Here is a 20,963-nt window from a genome sequence, read left to right on the forward strand (position 1 = left end):
CAGGGGCACAGGAAAATAATTTTCTTGGGTGGCAAAAGCCAGAGTACCATTTGGCTAGGCTTATATAGGCCCTAGTGCCAATAGCCTACTACTTACCTATGAAACTATGCAAAGTTCTGCATGGTCATGGTACAGTCTATCCTCCCTTTCTGATGAAAGACGACTGGATGTGCTCAATAGATCTTCAGGATACATACTACCACATCAAAATGGACAGTATATCCATGAGGTTCCTGTGCTTCTGGTTGGGAGCCAGTTATTTTCATTTATTTCAGAGCCCTCCCTTTTGCCTCTCCTTAGCCCCAAATGAGTGGCAGTGGTTGCAGCTCATCTCTGGCTGCAAGGGTTTTGGTATTCCATATCTAGATGACTGGATCCATACTGCTCTTACCAAGTCTTTGCTAGTCCGGGCCAGAAACTATTTGCTTCAGATTTGCACTAACCTGGGAATTACAGTAAACCAGGACAAATCTCAGTTTTTCCTAGTACAATAGGAGCTTATTTGGATACAACCATTCAAACTGCAAGGTTACTGGAGAACAGGTTACTTGCTCTAAGAAATCAGGCCCAACAAATCTTTTCCTATTATCAGACATCATTTGACAGTTAGCTCTTTAGCTTCTAGGATCAATGGCAGCATCCATTACTTTGGTCCTCTTGGTATGATATTATAAGGGAATGTTACAGTGGACTCTAGAAGTCCAATGGTCTATCAGATCATACCTCATGACTTTTCTATTCCATTTAACAAGGATCTGCAGAAAGCATGTAAATTGGTGGATTCAATCTCCAGAGGTGTTTCAGAGCTGTCCCTTTGTTTCTCCCTCTTCCAAAGCCACAGTGACCCCAGTTGCTTCCCAGCTATGGGAGGGGAGCATTAACTGGAAAAGTTGGTCCAAAGCACATAGTCCCAACCAGAGGCGAATCTTCACATAAGTGTCTTATACATAGATGAGGGTAGTCCTCCTAACACTGAAGTTTTTCAGGATGCCCTTCCTCTGGGGGGGGGGGGTGATTTCTATACAGACTGACAACAAGTCTCTAACCTGGTACATTAACAAGGGGGGAACACTCTTCTACCAGTTGTGTCGATAAGTGATATGAGTGTGACAGTGGGTGATATCTTCCCACTGCTTTCTGATAGCAACACAAATACTGGAGAAGACAACATTCTAGTAAATAGGTTGAGCTGATCTATTTTGTTACCTCACAATTGGTCTCTCAATCTAACAGTGGAAACACAAAAATATTTTATCGATGAGGCGAACCATGATGTGATCTTTTTGCTGCTCCTGTTAATTGTAAATACAGCAGGTTCTTTGCTCTAATCAACCTGAATGAGGGGTCCATAACAGATGTTCTGATTCATGACTGGACTGCCAATCTCCTGCATGCCTTCCCACCAACTCAACTAACACCGAAATTTGCAGAAAGCTTTACAACTAACAATCAAGATCATCCTCATTGCCCATTTTTGGCATCTACAGGTATGTTTTCCCTTCCTCTGGCCTCATCTGGTACACCCCGTGGGTGCTGGATACAAATCCAGATCTCTTGTCTCAACCATCTGAAGTGCCTCATCTGGACATTCAAGCCTAAAAGCTAACCACATGGTTTCTCCACTTATAGTGATAGCTAGTCAGTCCAGGCTTTCATCTCAAGAAGTCCGCATTCTTACTTCTTCTCAGAAACCATCCACTTGGAAAGTTTACAAAATTCACCCAGTCCACCTCATGAAAAGTTTTTCTTTCTTTGGTTTCTTGTATGACTGTATGGGCTACCATTGGTACAACACTACATACTCTTATAACTCCAGCACAGAATTTCTTTGCTCTTTCATATGGTCTATGGGAATACATATTTTTTATTTAGGTAATTGTTCTTGCAGGACTTGAAGGTAAACCTGATCTGTGGTAATGTTGGGAACAGAAGGGGATTATGGGTAAGGGCAGCAGTAGCCTGAACTATGGATCCTAAGTCTGAGAAAGTGGCCAAAGTTGGATCCAAGGTCAGATCCAAGACCCACCACTTGAAGAAGGATGGAAACAGCACAGATTTGTCATTATGGTAAGTATATAACTTTTGTTTTTCTTGTGTAGATTTTCCTTTACCTATAAAATCTCATTTTTTCAAGGTGCAATACATCCCTGCCATGTTGCAGTGTTATCATTGTTTTTTTCTGTAAATATATCTTAACATAAGCCCCATTTTTTAACCTCGTATATAGCAGTATATTTATTTATTTATTAGCATTTATTTCCTGGAAAAAGTCTAAATTGGACTTTTTGGTAAAGGCCTGGGAAGAAAAACTCCACAGAGACTACAAATGTATCATGAGTCTATAACAAATGGCATTAAATGCTCAATTGCAATGATTATAAAAGTACAAAAAGGGAACAGAATCCAGTATTTTTCCAAACCATATCAACAAAGCAGAATATATTCTCCATACTCTGGATGTTCATAGGCAACTGTGGTTTTACCTTCATAGGACTGAGTCCTTTACAAAACAGTCACAGCTCTTCATTTCCTTTGTAGTTAATAAGCTAGGTCAGATGGTCTCCAAAGTTACTCTTTTCAGGTGGCTTTCTGACTGCATTTCCTTCATATACACTACACATAATTGCCCTTTGCCAGGTAGATCTGAAGTACATTCCACTAGATCAGTGTTCTTCAGGTGTTCCTTAGGAGATGAAATTTGTACAACTGCAACCTGGTCATCTATGCACACCTTCATTAAGCACTACAAACATAAAATGGACATAAAATTCAAGGATACTTATCTGACCAAAGGGACGTCTCTGGCAAGGCATACAAGCCATAATCGACTACAGGCCTACATCCTTCCCCATGTGATGACAACACAGAATTTCTGAACAAACTAAACACCTACTTCACAGATCTGATATGGACAACAACACTGTGCCAAATAAGCTCCTTTTTGAACAAGGTTAGGAGGTGCTATGTTTAAGAACATCTGATGTTCTGAATAGCCGAGGCAAATAAAGCCAAGAAAAGCAGCTGGTCCTGATAATATTATGGGAAGGGTTCTAAGAGAATGTGCTACCCAACTGTCCACTGTACTAACAGATATATTCAGCTCATCTCTACAACTAGCCATTGTACCCAGTTGCTTCAAAAATACAACAACCATTCCCTTACCCAAGAAATCCCAACCAACAAGTCTAAATGATTACTGGCCAGCTGGTCTTACATCAACAGTAGTGAAGTGTTTTGAGCGGTTGATCAATAATCATATCTCTTCAAGCCTAGCTACAACACTGGACACATTACAGTTTGCTTATAGATCTAACTGCTTCATGGCTGATGCAGTAGCTATAGCACGTCGTGAATTCTTGGCACATCTAGAGAACAAGAATTGCCATGTCAGAATTCTGTTCATCAATTTTAGTTCCACCTTTAACACTGTCATCCCCCAGAATCTGATGTCTCGCTCACAGACAGGACCTAGGAAGTTAAAATTGGGGAGTCCACCTCTACAAAGAGGCCAGTCACAAGTGGAGTCCCTAAGGGATCAGTCCTTGGGCTGCTCCTTTTTGGCATTTATTTCTCAGAAGTCAAGGCCAATGTCAGTGGTCTCCAGCTGACTAAATTTGCAACTGATTGCAAATTAGGAGCTGTCATTGAATCTCACACTGACACAAATGTTCTCCAGGAGGGGCTGACACAAACAAACAACTGGTGACAGGGTCATGGACTAAAACTAAATGTCAAGAAATGCAAAATAGTATCCTTTGGGAAGTCATCCATCCCTTGTAACTATCATATTGACAACACACCCCTTAGAGTTGACCCAGTAGTCAGAGACTTAGGGCAAACATAGATAGTAATCTAGCCTTTGACCATCATGTGTCTACAGTGGTGAGGAAATCATTCTGTGTTGCACAACTTATAAACAAAGGTATGTCATCTAAGTCCAAGGAAGTCATTGTTCCACTGTATATGGCACTGATCAGATCTATCATTGATTACAGTGCCCCCTTTGGTATGTACCTAACCAGGCATATCCAACAATCTGAATGCCCACAGAGGTCCTTCACTAAAAGAATACAGGGCGTACGTAAAATGCCCTATGCAGACCGCCTCAAGGCCCTATCCCTGTATTCTGTCTCCTATAGGCTTTTGAGGGGAAATCTATGCCTGGCATACAGGGCATTTTCAGACCCCACTCAGATGGACCTCCTGCATATCCATAAAACAAACACCACCAGATTAAGCTGTTCTAAAGGCTTACACCTTGCCTGTGATATAAATAGGACCTGCTGGAGAGATATGTATGTATCCCAGAGACTACCCCACCTATGGAACAGGCTTCCCATCCATGTGAAGCAGAGTTCCTCCCTAAACCAATTCAAATGCAACTTGGACAATTGGATGGGAATCTGAAAATTCATCCCTGGTTTGGCACCTATGTCTCTAATGGACACAGGTAACCTGTAAATGGTTCATTTCCCAGGCCCATGCTTACGCTTATCTAGGGTATCAGAACTTGTCAGGGATTTGGGATGCATGGCTAGGCTTAAAAAGGCCCTTGTGGTCATTAGCCTAGTACACACCTATGAACCTATAAACCTATGAACCAAAGCTGATCCAGCTGGGCATCAACATCCCCCTATGTAACAGGATACGGGAATTTCTCATCAACAGAGCCCAAAATGTATGTGTGGGAAATAACAGTTCAATCAGTATTACATTGAGCATGGGTGTCCCTCAGAGCTGCATCCTGAGTCCTCTGCTGTTCATGTTGTTGATACATGACTGCATGGCCAAGCATAATTCCAACAAAATCATCAAGTTTGCAGATGATATCACTGTCATAGGCCCTTTCAGAAATGATGGGGAAACAGCCTACAGGGATGAAGTGGAGCATCTGATAGGCTGGTGTGACAGCAATAATCTGGCCTTAAATGAAAGAAAGACCAAAGAATTAATAGTGGACTTCAGGAGGACTCAGAGGATACATCAACCTCTGGAAATTAAGGGGATGGCAGTATAAAGAGTCAAAACACCAAGTTCCTAGGGGTGCACATCTCAGATGACCTATCCTGGTCAATTCATATTAGCCACACAGTGAAGAAGGCACAGCAATGTCTGCATTTCCTATGGAAATTGAGAAAGGCAAACCTGTCTCAAACTCTCAGTCCATCCTCAAAGCCTTCTATACAGGGGAACCATCGAGAGCATCCTGTCAAATAACATCATAGTTTGGTATGGTAACTGCAAAGCATCTGACTGCGAGGCTCTACTGATGGTAATGAGGACAGCAGAAAAAGTCTTTGGGTCCTCGCTCCCATTTATTGATGATCTGCATGAGACTCAGTGTGTGGGAAGGGCTAGGAAGATAATTGATGATCCAACTCACCCTGCCCATTGCATGTACTTCCACCTTTCCTCAGGCAAGTGGTATCGCAGCTTACACTGCAAAACATCTAGACTGAACAGGAGCTTCTTCCCTTTATCTATAAGGCTGCTGAACTTGAATGCCAGGCATGACAGCAAATAATCATATCAATATGCCACTTGCTGTGAAGTATCATCTACAGTAATCACTCTGGCAAATTGCTTCAATAACTGATACAGTTAGCCTGATTTCTTATTCTATTACTTCGTGAATGCGCAATAATCAGGAGTCAGTCATCACTCCATACACGTGCAATATGAACATCAGAATATATCATACTACAACTGATGAAGTGCAATATTCTAAGGAATCACAATGTGAAGTCATAGTCTTTGCAATATCTACTAACATAATATTGTCTAATATCTTCCTGTCCAATTGTGGTAATTTATTGTGTTGTTAATATTTAATTATTATTGTATATGCATTAGTCTTACTGTCATTCAAACTATGTGTTTCATTGTTGTCTTGCATGGGGACCAAAGCAACATAATTTCATTCAGCTTGCATTGCTGTGTATAGCTGATCAACAATAAACTTTACTTTGACTTTGAAACTGGATTCCATTTCCAGGGCTATGGCTTATTTGGAACGTCCATTGTTAAGGTTCTCCTGTCATGATCCCACCAAGGGGTTCAAAGCTTGGGATTCTAACCCATAAGTCATAGCGGATGGACTGAATGAACAGAATAAGGAGGTTATGCACTTATCATAATGCTGGAACCTTTCATTCATGTCCGTCCGGACAACCCTCCCTCTATCCCCCATCCTGCTGTCATTTGTAGGACATGAAGGATATTTACATTCATTATTACATTCTACAATAGGTTCCTCTTACTGGGCTTCAAACTTGATCTGAGGTAATCTTGGCAAGTACAGCATGATGAGAAGAGAACTCTTTAAGGGCCTTGAGGCTGGAGCACTAGTACTACCCAGTCGGATCTGATAAATGTCTCAAGGAGCTATAAGTCATATCAGATGGACATGAAAGAAAGGATTCAGCATTATGGCAAGTACATATCTTTCTTTTTACCAGATACCTTCTTTTATAGCAAGAGTGGCCACAAAACAATACCTATACCCAATGTTAAGTCGAGCATAAGAAATTGCTGTCAATAATGGATAAATGTAAGAAAACTGAAAAATTAATGTGGAGGGGAGGGTGAAGCTCTGAGACCCCACATTATGCACGATACTAATCTTGACTAGAACACTTTCTTTTTTGTTTTTAAAAAGTTCACATATCTGCAGAATAAAGATCTATACTTCACGACAGAGTCTAGCTGGTATTCAGAAAACTTTCTCTGCCATCACATAAACTGCTATGGCAAAAAGGATCATTTTACAAGAATGCAGGAACTGCGATTCAGAGACATGATAATTCAAAATTAGGAAAGTTCTCATTATCAGCTAAGTTGCAGATATCTGAATTATGTCTCATTACCTATAGTGCTGATCAGCACTCTCCTGTGTTAATTACTAGTGACACCTGTGCAGTTTGTTGGCATAGGCACTCCTTGGGTCTATATCATATGAGCGAATCGCACAAATTGTGAACGCTCATAATATCAAATGTACTGGACCTCAAACTTCCTATTGTGGGAGGCTGTGCCCCCCACACCCCCCACTAAATATATATTCCAACTCCGAGATCGCACTACAGTGAGGAAAGGGCAAATATGCCATTCTTCACTGTACCACGATCTCAGAAAAAGCACTAAGAGGTCCGGTACGTTCGATATTATGAGTGTTTGCAATTTGTGTGATTCGCTCATATGATATAGACCCTACTCCCTCATTTACTAACAAACACATGAATACATTCAATCACATGCACTCACATACCCTATTCCAAAACAGTACCATTAAACATGACTCAAACAGACAAACATGCATACATGAATACACACACACACACACACACACACACACACGCACGCACACACGCACGCACGCACGCACACACACACACACACACACACACACACACACACACACACACACAAACAGTCATTCAGCATGACACCCCCACACACAAAAAAATCTTGATTGCACACATGGCTGCACTCGCTCATTCACTCATATACAAATGCGCACACACACATACTCCATAATTCTCAATTGTCCCTAATGTTACAGAACATCCCTGATTTTGCCTCCTATTTTGCCCTGTCCTTTGTAAAAGACAATATTGAGGATTACAGTCAGTCAGTAATGCGAAACATTAGAATTTCATACATATTACTGTTCAGAAAAATGCACTGTGATGCAAAATCTAATGTTCTATTAACTTTTTTTTAAGGAATAAGTGTAATATTTCTAAATTGTCCATGATTTTTGGATTGCGTTCTTCCATTATTTTTGGCTTATCCCTAACTCTTGCTTAAATAATTAGACAGGTATCTTGTGTTCCAAACCCTCCTCACTCACTCTGTATCTCTCACACACACAAACATAGGTTCTCACCTTACATGAGACAGCCATCTCCCTCACCCAACTGTACTCATAAACACACTCACCCATTCACTCATACACACAGATGCACCAATCCTAGCAATCTCCTAACTAATGCCTCAAATGTGACCACCCAGGGAGAGCCACACTCACAAACACACACATACACACTGAAGATCACACATACCTCTGCAGACATATATACATGCTACCATCCACAAACACACACTCACACACAGCCCACTACCACCTCTCCACTAAACTCCCTGACTCTTACCTGCAGTGTGGTCTCTCCTATTAGAAGTAATGGCTGTGCTAATTTACATGCCATGTCAATTCTTTGACTTGTTTGGGTGCATAAATCCCTTCCTGCATGCATTTTTGGGGGAGAGCACTTCACTAATTGCCATGGCATATGGCTAATTAGCAGAAACCACTTCTCTGGAATGCCTCAATAGCATTCAGCACAGCTGTAGAGATGGCCCACCTTGATAATTCTACTGGCCATATAGAATCACTGCAGTGGGCCTGTCTGTGAATTAGAAAAGGCGTCTGTCAGTGTTGTTCTATCTGTGTAAGGGCTTATTATTGGCAGTAACCCTTTCTGAATCCCAGCCTTTGTTCCTTTCATATTAAGTAAGAAAAAATGTGTTTTCTTTTCAAATGACTTACTTATTTCAGTCAATTAATATTTATGTCTTACCTGTTTCATAGTCCTTAGGTTTTCATATAATTTACTTTCTTAAATTAATGTAACAATTTTGTCTGCAAACTGAAACGTACTTTCCATTGTATTTCTTTTTTGCAATCAATGGAGTGCTTTTACTATTAATGTTAGTTAATGTGCCCTAAACATGCTGGACAGTCCTTGCTATTAAGTCAAGTAGTAAGCGATCATTGCCAGTTTATCTGCATTAAATTAACCATGTGAAGACTAAGAGATGCAAAAACATGTACATGCTCAGGAGCTTTGCCCTGTAAAATGAAGTACATATTAATATTTGGGTAAACTGAAAGGGGGCAAGGTTAATTTGTACTAGATTAGTGCCTGTAATAAAGCAGATTGCAGCAGATGACCAGGAATTAGTATGGTTCACATGCAAAGGCATACATAAATGTTAGTAGAATGAGATCAGAATAACTAACAGGATTGGGGAATAGGAAATATATTGTGCAAAAGGTACTTTAAGTTGTGTAACCTCAGAAGATTGCATAGATGCAGTTGTGAAATATAAATAAATGGTGCACACCGAGGCACTGGAACCAGCTGAACCTGTATTACTCAAATAACTTCTGAAGACAGATATGAAAGCTAGCCCAGCAAGGCAGTATATTACTTATTAAAGAAATAATGCATTGAGAGTGAATTATTTTACATATGCACTTGTGTTTTTTTTTTTTTTGCATTTGCTAAATGGGTTTGCCCTTATGGGTCCAGTGAACATCTGAGGAGGAAAGCTCCTCAGATTGTCCAACATGGCAAAACAGAAACAACTATAAATATTCAAGATCACCATATAGTATAATACAACCAGTATTAACTACAGGTATATGACATTATTTGTTTATTTATTTTTACATTTGTTGGCTGGGGAAGTCTGTCTGGGTACAAAGGCCCCTTTTCAGCAGAGAAGCCAAGAAGGTGCCATCAGAGAGTACTAACTCTGCTTGAAGAAACAGTGATAAAGTTCTAGGTAGCAGGCTATGGTGGGGGGTGGGGCATATCTCTCCCATGAAGACAGTGCAGGGACTTAAAAAGTGTAACACTGAATTTCAGATTTATTTAAGGATGAACCTCTGTTTTTCAAAAGTGTTGGGACCTCCAGTACTGGCTCTCACACTGCCGTCATTGTGCCATTTAGCACAGTTGTGAAAGTTGCACTTGCCCATAACAGTAGATGTTCGAATTCCTCACTATTGCAGTAGCTATATGGGTTGCATCTTCCCCAAGAGACAACAACTTTCTATCTTCCAAACCCTCCGTCTCCCTCCCACACTTCCACTCTGGCTGCTGATTGTAAACTCAGCAATCAGAAGGGAAAATTTTCAGCACTTTCTAGCCTAAAAATTAAGAAGTAGCTTACTCATCTTGAACTAAACAAGCAAGAAATAACCACCAAATGATTTCATGACAAAAACTATATACAATACTACAGGCATGGAGGGGGGTTACGGCTGCTACAACAGTGATGAATTTGAACATATACTGTTATAAGGGCAATTTACACAAATATACTGCGTTCATCATTCCCACTGCTGCAGTAACCTATAGGCTAACTGGTTGATTACTAAAGCCTATATAACCTTGAGGAAGAAAGATACGGATCCAGAAGCCCCTGGAGAATGGTCCTAGCAAAGCCAGTCCTGAAAGAATCCAGTTTGTAATGCCTTGTGAATGTATGTACAGAAGACCGTGTAGCCTCTAGAGTTCTTCTAGAGTCCACTCCTTTCCAATATGCCATTGAAAAAGACAAGGCTTTTACAAAGTGACTGAATCTTGATATTGCCTGGAACTGCTTTACCATGTGAGGCATGACAAAAGGCAATAGTCAAGGACAGCCATATGGAAATATTCTGTTTTCACTCAGGTTATCCTTTCTTAGTCCCAGCATAAGAAATAATAAGCTGATCAGTTTTTCTAAAGGGCATGGATCTCTCAAAATAATATGTGAGCTGCCTATGCATATCCAATGTAGAATCCTTTCTCTGTGGTTTGGAGAGTCAGGACAGAACACTGGGAGATGGATGGTCTGATTCAACACAAACTCTGGAACAGGTATGAATGAGGGACTTGTTCTTAATGACACCTATCCTTATGGAAGAGCAGATAGTGTTCACCCACCATGAGAGCTTGAAACCTGGATATGCTTCTTGCAGATGTCAGAGCAGTGAGATGAACAATTTTTCAAGTAATGAACCTTAAGTATGCTCATCGTGCAGGATGAGATGCAGACATAATTAACTTTTCCCAGCACAAAGTTAAGATTCTAGGAAGGGGCACCCTGTCTGAATGGTTATCTCTGGTATAGCATTCCTTTCAGAAATTGTTTTGTTAAATACATAGAAGAAAGAAGAGGATACATGGGTAGACATGCTGAAATAGCCACAAGATGTACCTTGATAAAGTATGAAAGAGACTAGTAACTCACACTAATAAAGGAGCACCAGTGGTACATAGTCTTTGACAGGGCCCTGATTACTGCATAGGCATCATCTACAAAATCTCTACCACATTCCAATATAAGATGCTCTAATAGTAGGTTTTCCTGCTTCCTTTAGTACCTGCTGCAAATCTTCTGAAAAGAGGTGTCTAAAAGGTATTAGAATTTAATCATCCAGGCAGTTAGATGAAGATGTTATGAGACTGGGGAATACCAACCTGCCTCTGTCCTGTGTGAGTAGGTTCCGTTTGGGAGGAAACTTGTGGCACTTGACCTTGGCCAATTCCATATGAAGGGTGAGTGAATGTGGTAACCTCCTTTTGACCCATAGTGTAATTATTTTTGGAGATTCCTATATCTTCAGAATTGCCTTGGATATCAGTGGAAAGGGTGGAAATGCATAAACGAACATTTCTGCCCATGGGAATGAAAAGCATCTGTCTTCCAGGCCTGTTTGCATGGAGTCCTGCAGAATCTGTTGACCTGTCTGTTTTGAAAGGAGGCAACAGATCTACATGAGGAGATTTTCAGAACTGGATCAATTCCTGGAAGACCCCTTTGTTCAGTTTTCATTTATGAAGGTCTGGCCTGGCCCTGCTCAGCCTGTCTGCCACTATGTTTTGCTCTGACAGTATGTATGATGCTTGGAGGGTTAAGGAGTGATGAAGAGCTAACTCCCATGTGATCATAGCCAGCCTACATAGAGGGTACAACATTGTGCCCCCTTGCATGCTGATGTACTGTATCACTATGATGTTGAATGTAATCACCTGGAGAGGGTCTGGGAAAAATAGAGGATGAACAGATATTATGGCATGGATTACAACCAACATCTCTTTTATGTTTATGTGCTTTAGTCTGTCTGAAAAATCCCATAAGCCTTGCATCTTTACCCCCATGGAAACCACCCCAAAACAAAATCTGATGTGTCTGTAGTTACAGATTGACTCAGAGGCTGAAGAGCAAATGGAAGACCTTCATTTGCTTGTATTTGTAGCTTTTACCAATGCAGTTCCATTTTACAAAGCCATTGATTGGTATTTGGATAGCCAAACGATGTATGTGTTTTTAAATACCACTGAATCTTTTTCATGTGTAACCTGACAAGAGGAATCATGAGAACCATAGATGTCATGAACCCAGAATCCTGAGAAACTCTCTTACTGAAGTCTGACACTGAGCTGAAAAGCTCGGGAAGGTTTCCAGAGAAAATCCATCTTTTCCTGTATCAAAAGGCCTTTGCTACAGAGTATCTATAAGACGTCCTAGAAAGACAATCCTATGTGATGGGGTCAAACGGGATTTCTGAATGCTTATCTGGAATACAAGACTGGTCAGAACAGATGAAATCCATATTAGGGACTCTTGACATCTGGTAAAAGACTCTGCAAACATTAAGTAAGGCATGTAAATAAAGAAAATGCAAGTGCCATTCAGTCTGCATTGAGCTGTGACAGGAGCTAGTCACTGTAAACACCCTTGAAGCAGTAGATAATCCAGAGGGTAATGCAGAGAATTGATATTTTCACCCAAACACAGACAATCTGAGAACTTTCCTGAAGCCTTTGACTATAGTAATCTGATGGTATGCATATTTTAGGTCCAATATTAGTATAAAGCTCCAGAGGAATGAGAGGTAAAAGACTCTGAAGGGTCAACATCTTCAATTTTGGAACTTCCACAAGCAGATTTAGGAAATAAAGATCTAGAACTTGTCTCAGAGACTCTTTGTTACCAGAAATAATCTGGAATAGAAGGCTTTGTCCCTCTGAGGCACTGGCTGCATGACTCCTAGAGTGACCAAGTGTTGAAGAACCTGAGGAAAAAAAATGTTTGGTTTGGAGGGTTGTGAGGTACTCCCAAGAAATGTTTTTGCATATAATGCTAACTGTATCTCTCCTGAACCATACTTAACACCCATGAGCCTGTCAAAAGCTGTTGCCAAAGTGGAATGTATGGAGTCAACTGTTGCAACAGTTTTTGAGATTGCAGTATGGAGGGAGGGAAGACGAATGCTGACACAGTCATTCTGAAGTTGTAGACTGCCCCTTTTTCTGGAAAGAATCCCTGTTTCCTATTGTTCTTCTCCTGCCATCTCATTTTGTTTTCCTGTTTGGCCTGAAAAGGCAGTGAATGCTTTTTCTGTTACTTGGATGTGAAAGAGGATGTGGGTGATTTGTAAATGGGGGCCTGAAAAATCTGATAAACTCTGTGAACTAACTTCCCTCTCTCATCAAATTGTTTGAGAACCTGAGCAGCAGATGGGCCAAATAAAATTTCCCGATCTAATGCTTAATTCAATATTTCAGACTTTACCTCATCAGAAAACTTTTGATTACATATCCAGGCAAACCTCATCAAAACAGTAGCAGAAGCAGAGGCCCTAGACACAGTATCTGCACAATCATACAAACTCCTTAAGGCATGTTTAGATATTTGGGAAATGTTTGAAAAAATAGAATTGAGACAGGCACTAACTTCAGGGAGAAGATATGCAGCTAGACCTCTTAAAAAGTCTATACAAAAAGCATAAACTTCCACATATGGCTCTTCAGTTAATTCTATACCCTAAAGTGGAAGAAGAAAACAATTCTCCTACCAAATCTGTCTAAAATCCTCCCCTCTTTGGCCACAGGTTGGATTATACCAACAGCCTGATCCCTGCTGCTGAGGATATATAAATTGCTGCAGAGTCAGACCTAAGGTGAGAAAATAAGTGCTTGTTATTTTAAATAACTCAGTAAAGCATATCTGCTTTTGGGGGGGACTGAAGGTCATGAATCAGAGTTGTTACAGGCAATATTATATACATCCTCTAGGACTGGCACTAGAGGAGGTTCAGGAGTAGAATGAGGCACTTTTATACTCTCATTGTCAATTGAATGTTACATAGCTCATTCAATTTCTGCCTTCCCTTAAAAATCATTCTCCTCCAAAACATTATTCTGCATGCACTGATCCCACAATTTCATTTTTTCTATGTTATTTTCTCCTACCCTTTTCTAAAGATCCTACTTCAGGTTCTTTTTTTTCTCTATTATTATATTTACTACTTCTAGTACAGTTGGTTTAGACTTTGATTTCCATATTGCGCACCAAAGAGCCTCTGTCCTGCTTCTCATTTTGGGATTGGTGCTGTTTGCTTCTACTGACAGAAAAAGCAAAGGGGGCATTGTATCCCGTCAGTGTGAAGCTGTGGTGAGACCAGTTCTAGTAGCAGCCAGGTACTATTCAATCAGGTGAATCCCAACTATTTGTCACCCTTGACAAAGCTAATTCTTTCTTTTCAGTAAGTACTGCTTCATTAGCTGTTGTCTAACATAACTTTGCATTATCTCCCTAAATACTTCATCCATAAATCTTCAGGGCCTACTGCATTAGTTTCCCCTCAAGTGTTTGGCAGTGCCCTGTACTGATGCAGGCACCTTGAGTTGACATTTACTGTAAAAGCACGCTTGAAAGTTAAGCAGTATCTAGTTCCACACAGGGCAATTAATTTACAGTGACAAGCACTGCCACAGGAGTTGCAAACCAAATACTCCTGACATTACTTTATATTCTCACTGCAACTGTCTAATCAAAAAAGGCCTTGTTTCCATGGATATGAACTTTCGCAGCATTTCTGTTACCAGCTTTGTGGATATGAGGATCTTCAGGCAATGTAGAAATTGCCTCGTCTTTGCTGACAACCACTTAATTCTCAGACAAATCAAATGGTATGTTACAGATGTCATGGAAGGCAAAGCTCTCACATAAAAGCACTGCTAATGTCAATTAGGTTGTCAGTAGTACACATGCTGCCCCATCACACAGAGTACAAAGCAGACCCACAGACCCACATATGCTGAGGCATCTCATAAATGTAGCTTTCCTAAACCCTAAAGACTTCCTAGATGAAGTACATATAACAGATAACTCTAGCAGTTCCCGAATGTACTCTTTCAAAACAACACCCACATCAGCACATACAATCACATCTCATGGAGTCTCTACTTCTAAGCCCATAAGGCAAGTCACCACACTATTCAACATTCTGGTCATTGGAGACTCCATTGTGACACACACTGATGTCCCGCTCACTAGACTGAGTAACGAGATGGTCGGTTGCTTATCAGGGACCAGGATGTGCCATATTACACACACACACTGAGGTCACTGCACCACAAGTACCAGTCTGACTGAGTCATAGTCCATGTGGGTGAAAATGACCAGAGATGTACCTCCCTAGATTATATGAAGAGAGACATCATGGAGGTCTTGTAAAATATGTCCCAAACTGGTATGAGCCTAGCAATGAGCAGTATTTTACCTTCTGCAAGGATGAAGCCATAATACAAACAGAAGATGACTGAATTTAATAAAAGGATTAGTTTCTGGTGTCATTCTAAGGGGGTGCAATATTTGTCAGCATGGAAGAAGATGGTCAATCAACTATGCTGCTTTGTCAGGGATGGTCTGCATCTCTTCCCTCTCAGCTTTCAAATATTAGTTAAAACATTGTCCTCCCCATAGTGCCCTTTTAGGCAATGCCAAACTGAAAGTACTTCTGACGTAGCAAATCAAAACCAAGAAAATCTAAAGGTGTTACTGCCCAATGCTAGGAGTCTAAACAAGAAACTCCACTCCCTGCAAGCTCTCCTCACCCTAGAGAATGCTGACATCTGTGCAGTCACTGAAACATGGTATAAAACCATGGAGAGCACACACCCACTGCAAAGCTATAATACCTTCCACACATTTAGACCAGCTACTAAACAGACAGGGACAAAGGTGGAGTTGTCTCGATTAACATCAAAAATAAATATACCTCAAGGCTGGTTAAACATGACAATGCACTTGAGCTTCTCCATGTTAAAATCACCAGAAGCAAAATTCTATACCACTTCCTTGTAAGCTATAAGTCCCCCATCTATGACCCAAGGAATCCATAACATGTATTTAAGCTTACTGGAAACACTCACCTTCTAACCCAATACCATATTCATGGACAACTTTAATTACCTCATAATTAACTGGGAGTCATATATAACACCAAACATGCAGGCACAGAGATTTCTGGATTTTGTAAACACAAACTCCCTGGATCAGATTTCCATTAAGCTGACCAAGGGTGCAAACATACTGGATCTGGTCCTCACTTATATGGGAGAGTGCTGCACACACCCTGGTGTGATGTCCTCTTTGGTAAGGTCAGACCACAAAATGGTCTCCTTTGAAGTAAAAATAAAACTTGGAACCTCAGCTAACACTAGCATGTTCAGGAATTACTCTAAGGCTAACTTCCTACTATTAAGCGATAACCAAGCAAAATTTCAAGCTCCTAGAAACTGTGTTAGCACTCCTGACTATGTAGTACTGCTCACAAAACCATATACAAGCATTTTAATAACTGCATAGAGGCAGCTGTATCCACCAGAAATAAGTACATGACTAACAAAAAAAAAAAGGCAAGCCACCTTGGTGGAATCACTGCATTAATAGGCTCTATAACAGAAGGAAGAAAATCATGCAAGAATTAAGAGGTGTAACACTCAGTAGAGTAAAAGTGTTCTCCTCAAACTAAACAACTCAGAGAAAAAATAAAGTCCACCAAAGCCAAATCTGAGGTAAATTTGGCCTCCCAGGAAAAGGGCAACCACAAGGCATTCTTTAGCTATGTCTGCAACCTCAAAGGCAATACACAATTGTACAGAGCTCATTGTTAATGGAGCCACATATGCTGAGCCAGAAGACATAGTAAACCTACTCGCAGGTAAATTCAGCTCTAAATTTACACCTCTCTCCCACTCAATCTCCCCTCAGGAAATTCCATCAAATATAACCCCCCACACTATTACTAGGGAACAGGTCCTCAATGCTGTCTCTAAGGCCATGAGCACTGCATCAATGAGCCCAGACAATATTCTAGGGTGCCTTCTAAATAGCATTAAAAATGACCTATCAGGCTATCTTGAATTTTTATTTAACTGTAGCCTCCAAACAAGCTTCATGCTTAACGAACAGAGAACAGTAACAGTCACTCCTCTGCACAAAGGTAGGCCATTTACAGACCCAGGAAACTACAGACCCATAAATTTCAAAAGTCTCATATGCAAAGCCATTGGAAAGATTTACCATGAAATGATCAATAATGACATAGGAAACCTCCAGATACTAGACCCAACCCAATCTGTTTTCATCAAGGGCAGGTCATGCCTACTCAACCTGGTACACTTCTTCGAGAAGAACACCAAAGCAATGGATGAGGGCAAAATGGTTCATATAGTATCCTTTGGTAATCCCAGTAACTATCATATTGACAACACATCCTTTTGAGTTGACCCAGTAGTCTGGGACTTAGGGACACACATAGATAGTAATCTAACATTTGATCATTACGTGTCTATAGTGGTGAGGAAATCATTCTGTGTTGCACAACTTATAAACAAAGGTATAGCATCTAAGTCCAAGCAAGTCATTGTTCCACTGTATTCGGCATTCATCAGACCTATCACTGAGTACAATACGCCCTTTCGTATGTACCTAGCCAGGCATATCCAACAACTGGAACATACACAGAGGTTCCTCACTAAAAGAAGTAATATGTCCTATGCAGACTGCCTCAAGGCCCTATCCCTGTATTCTGTCTCCTACAGACGTTTGAGAGGAGATCTATGCCTGGCATACAGGGCATTGTCAGACCCCACTATGATGGACCTCCTGCATATCCACAAAAGAAACAGTAGCAGAATTACCCATTCTAAAGACTTAAACCTTGCCTGTGATATAAATAGGTCCTGCTGGAGAGATAGGTATGTATCCCAGAGACACTCCTGTGTATGGAACAGGCTCCCCATCCATGTGAAGCAGAGTTCCTCCCTAATCCAATTCAAGTGCAATTTGGACAATTGGATGGAAAATTGGAAATTCATCCCTGGTTTGGCACCTACGTCTCTAATGCAAACAGGTAACCTGTAAATGGTTCATCTCCCAGGCCCATGCTTACACTTATCAAGGGTATCAGAACTTGTTAGAGATTTGGGATGCCTGGTTAGTCTTAAAAATGCCCTTGTGGTCATTAGGCTAGTAAACACGTATGAACCTATATTGTCTACCATGACCTGGCCAGGGCTTTTGACACAATACCCCACTCAAGCATTGTTGACAAACTCAAGAAGTTAGGTATAAACCCTTATGTCACCCGGTGGATAGCCACCTGACTCACAGATAGGACCCAGGAAGTTAGAACTGGGAAGTCCACATCCACAAAGAGGCCAGTCACAAGCGGTGACCCTAAGAGGTTGGTCCTAGCACCTTTTCTTTTTGGCATTTATTTTTCTGAAGTCAAGGCCAATGTCAAGGGCCTCTGGTTGACTAAATTTGCAGACGATTGCAAATTAGGAGCAGTCAAAGAGCTCCCACAATGACACTAATGTTCCCCAGGAAGGGCTGACACAGACAAATCACTTGTGTCAGAACCATGGACAAAAAATAAATGCCAAGAAATGCATAATAGTATCCTTTGGGAAGTCTTCCACACTTGGTAACTATCACATTGACAACACATCCCTAAGAGACGACCCAGTAGCTAGTAACTTGAGGCACACATAGACACTAATCCATCCTTTGACCATCATATGTCTACAGCAGTGAGGAAATCATTCTCTGTTGTGAAACCTCTAAACAAAGGCATGGCATCTAGGTCCAAGGAAGTCATTGTTCCACTGTATTTAGTATTCAGCAGACCTGTCATTGAGTACAGTGCCTCCTTTGGTAAATACCTAACCAAGCACAGCCAACAATTAGAACATCAATTGAGGTTCCTCACAGAAAGAATACTGGAGATCGCCTCAAAGTCATATCCCTGTGTTCTGGTTCCTACAGGCTGTTGAGGGGAGATCTATGGCTGGCATACAAGGCATTGTCAAACCCCACCTTAATGGGCCTCCTGCATATCCACAAAACAAACAGCACCAGAATTACCAGTTCTAAAGACTTAAACCTTGTCTGTGATATAAATGGGAACTGCTAGAGAGATAGGTATGTACCACAGCAGGCACAGCAAAATGATAGGCATAGTTTTTCAAAACTAAGGGGGAAGCCAATGTAACATAACTCAGGCTAGGCTTATAAATGCCCTTGGGCAGATAGCCTAGTATGAACCTATGAACCTATGAACAGAGTCTACTCCTTCTCTGGAGCAGGCTCTGTTTCCATGTGAAGTAGAGTTTCTCGCTAAACCAATTCAAGTGCAACTTGGACAATTGGAAGGGGAACAGGAAATTCATCCCTGGTTTGTCATCTATGAATCTAATAGACAAAGGCAGCCTGTAAATGTTTCAAAACCCCTACTTAGACTTATCAAGGATATGACAACTTGTCAGAGATTTGGAATGCATGGCTAGGCTTAAAAAGGGCCTAGTGGTCATTAGCCTAATACACACATATGAACCTATGAATTCAGAAGGAATATCAAGTTGTTTTTATAAAAACACCTCCTTCATCTTGACAATAATCTGAGAAAAAAACAAATTCCTCCAAGGGAGGTTGTGAGGACCAGTCTCCCTCAGCATTAGAGTTTTGGGCTTGTGAATCTTGCAGGAGAGAAAGCTCTCTCTCTCTACCTATGTCAGAATCATCTGGCATGTCTTCCTCAGGAATATTTTGACTGACTTGATTTACAGGTACTGAATTCCATGTACCAGGACTGACAGTCTGTAACAGTTTTTTGGCTAAGGTAAGAAAATCATCTTTTCATAAGATATCATGTCTTCTGATGAACAGTGCTTATCCTATTGTTTTTTATTTACAGGTGTCTTCAGTGACTAACTTGGAGAAGGAATATGTTCCCTACCAAGGGATCTCTTCTCTTGGACAAATTCAGCAGCACTCCCAGGTATGTTTTCATGCTCCAATAATGATAGTTCTCCCATGCCTAGCTCAGACACTGAAACAACCAAAGAGGATGTGGCTGACCCCTGGTTCATGGTAGTTAAAAGGTCTACACCACAGGAAGCTGGAGAGGTAATTGAGTGGTCTGAAGAATGACTGATGGCCATTACAGAGTCACCCACCATCACCTGTTGTGAAGACTGAGCCCACAGAGGCAGCATGGGCTTCCTGGTATTTTTTTTCTTTCTTTCTACGAATAACTGAAGTAGGACCAGGAGGAGTTGGGTAAAGTATCCGTGCTGTGACAGAGGAGGGTGCTTTGGATGCAGTCAAAAAATCTGAAATGAGTTGGTTGGAAAGTAAGCTGTCAGTTTGCTCAAACAGCACACTTACACTTTCACAGACATAAAATGTCCCCAAAACACTGTAATGCATAAGCAGAAACCCATTTAGAATAAAATTAGCCTGACATTAAATGACGTCAGGTAAGTTGTCACACACAAGTACTACTTCACTTGTAGAATTCCCTGCCCCTAATAAAACACTTCTCCACATAAAACTTTTGTTTAAAAACAAACATGTTTGGATAAGCAGTATATTCCCTCACAGAATAATTGCTCAAATTAGCCTAAAGCAAAATATCAGTCCCTGCTAGGAAAATTTTGATATCGAAGAAATATCAGTTTTCTTAAAGGGGTAGAACTGCTAAAGTAAGCAAAAGTTAAAAAAAAATACATTTTATGTGTGGTAGGGTTCCCTAAAGTGGACTTATCTACTAGAAAGGAGCTAAAGTGATGGCTATTCCTCTTGTGAAGCCTCTGAGCTGCTTTTTCACAAGGTTTCAAGATAGTACTGAAGATTTTCTACTGTGACTGCTGATTTTTTCCTCCTTAGGACTTACCAATCAATATCCAGAGTGGAAATGTGGGAGGGAGACAGAGCTTTCAGAAGCTGGTCGGTGGTTGTGTCTAGTGAAGGCACAACCCATGCAGTCTCTAGCCTATAGGCTACTAGGGTCTATAGTAGAACATCGAATATTTAACAGTTCGAATCAC

At 40.8% G+C, this 20,963-nt stretch overlaps 1 protein-coding gene across 2 annotated transcripts in view; it reads left to right on the forward strand.

Annotated features, from left to right (window-relative positions):
* The window catches only part of HORMAD1 (HORMA domain containing 1), a 4,208,304-nt gene that overhangs the window by 2,484,006 nt on the left and 1,703,335 nt on the right, over positions 1-20,963 (forward strand). The window lies entirely within an intron of this gene.

The sequence above is a fragment of the Protopterus annectens genome, chromosome 8.part0 (assembly GCF_019279795.1).
Source record: "Protopterus annectens isolate FY-2018-M chromosome 8.part0, PAN1.0, whole genome shotgun sequence".
In the NCBI taxonomy this organism is placed as follows: Eukaryota; Metazoa; Chordata; order Ceratodontiformes; family Protopteridae; genus Protopterus; species Protopterus annectens.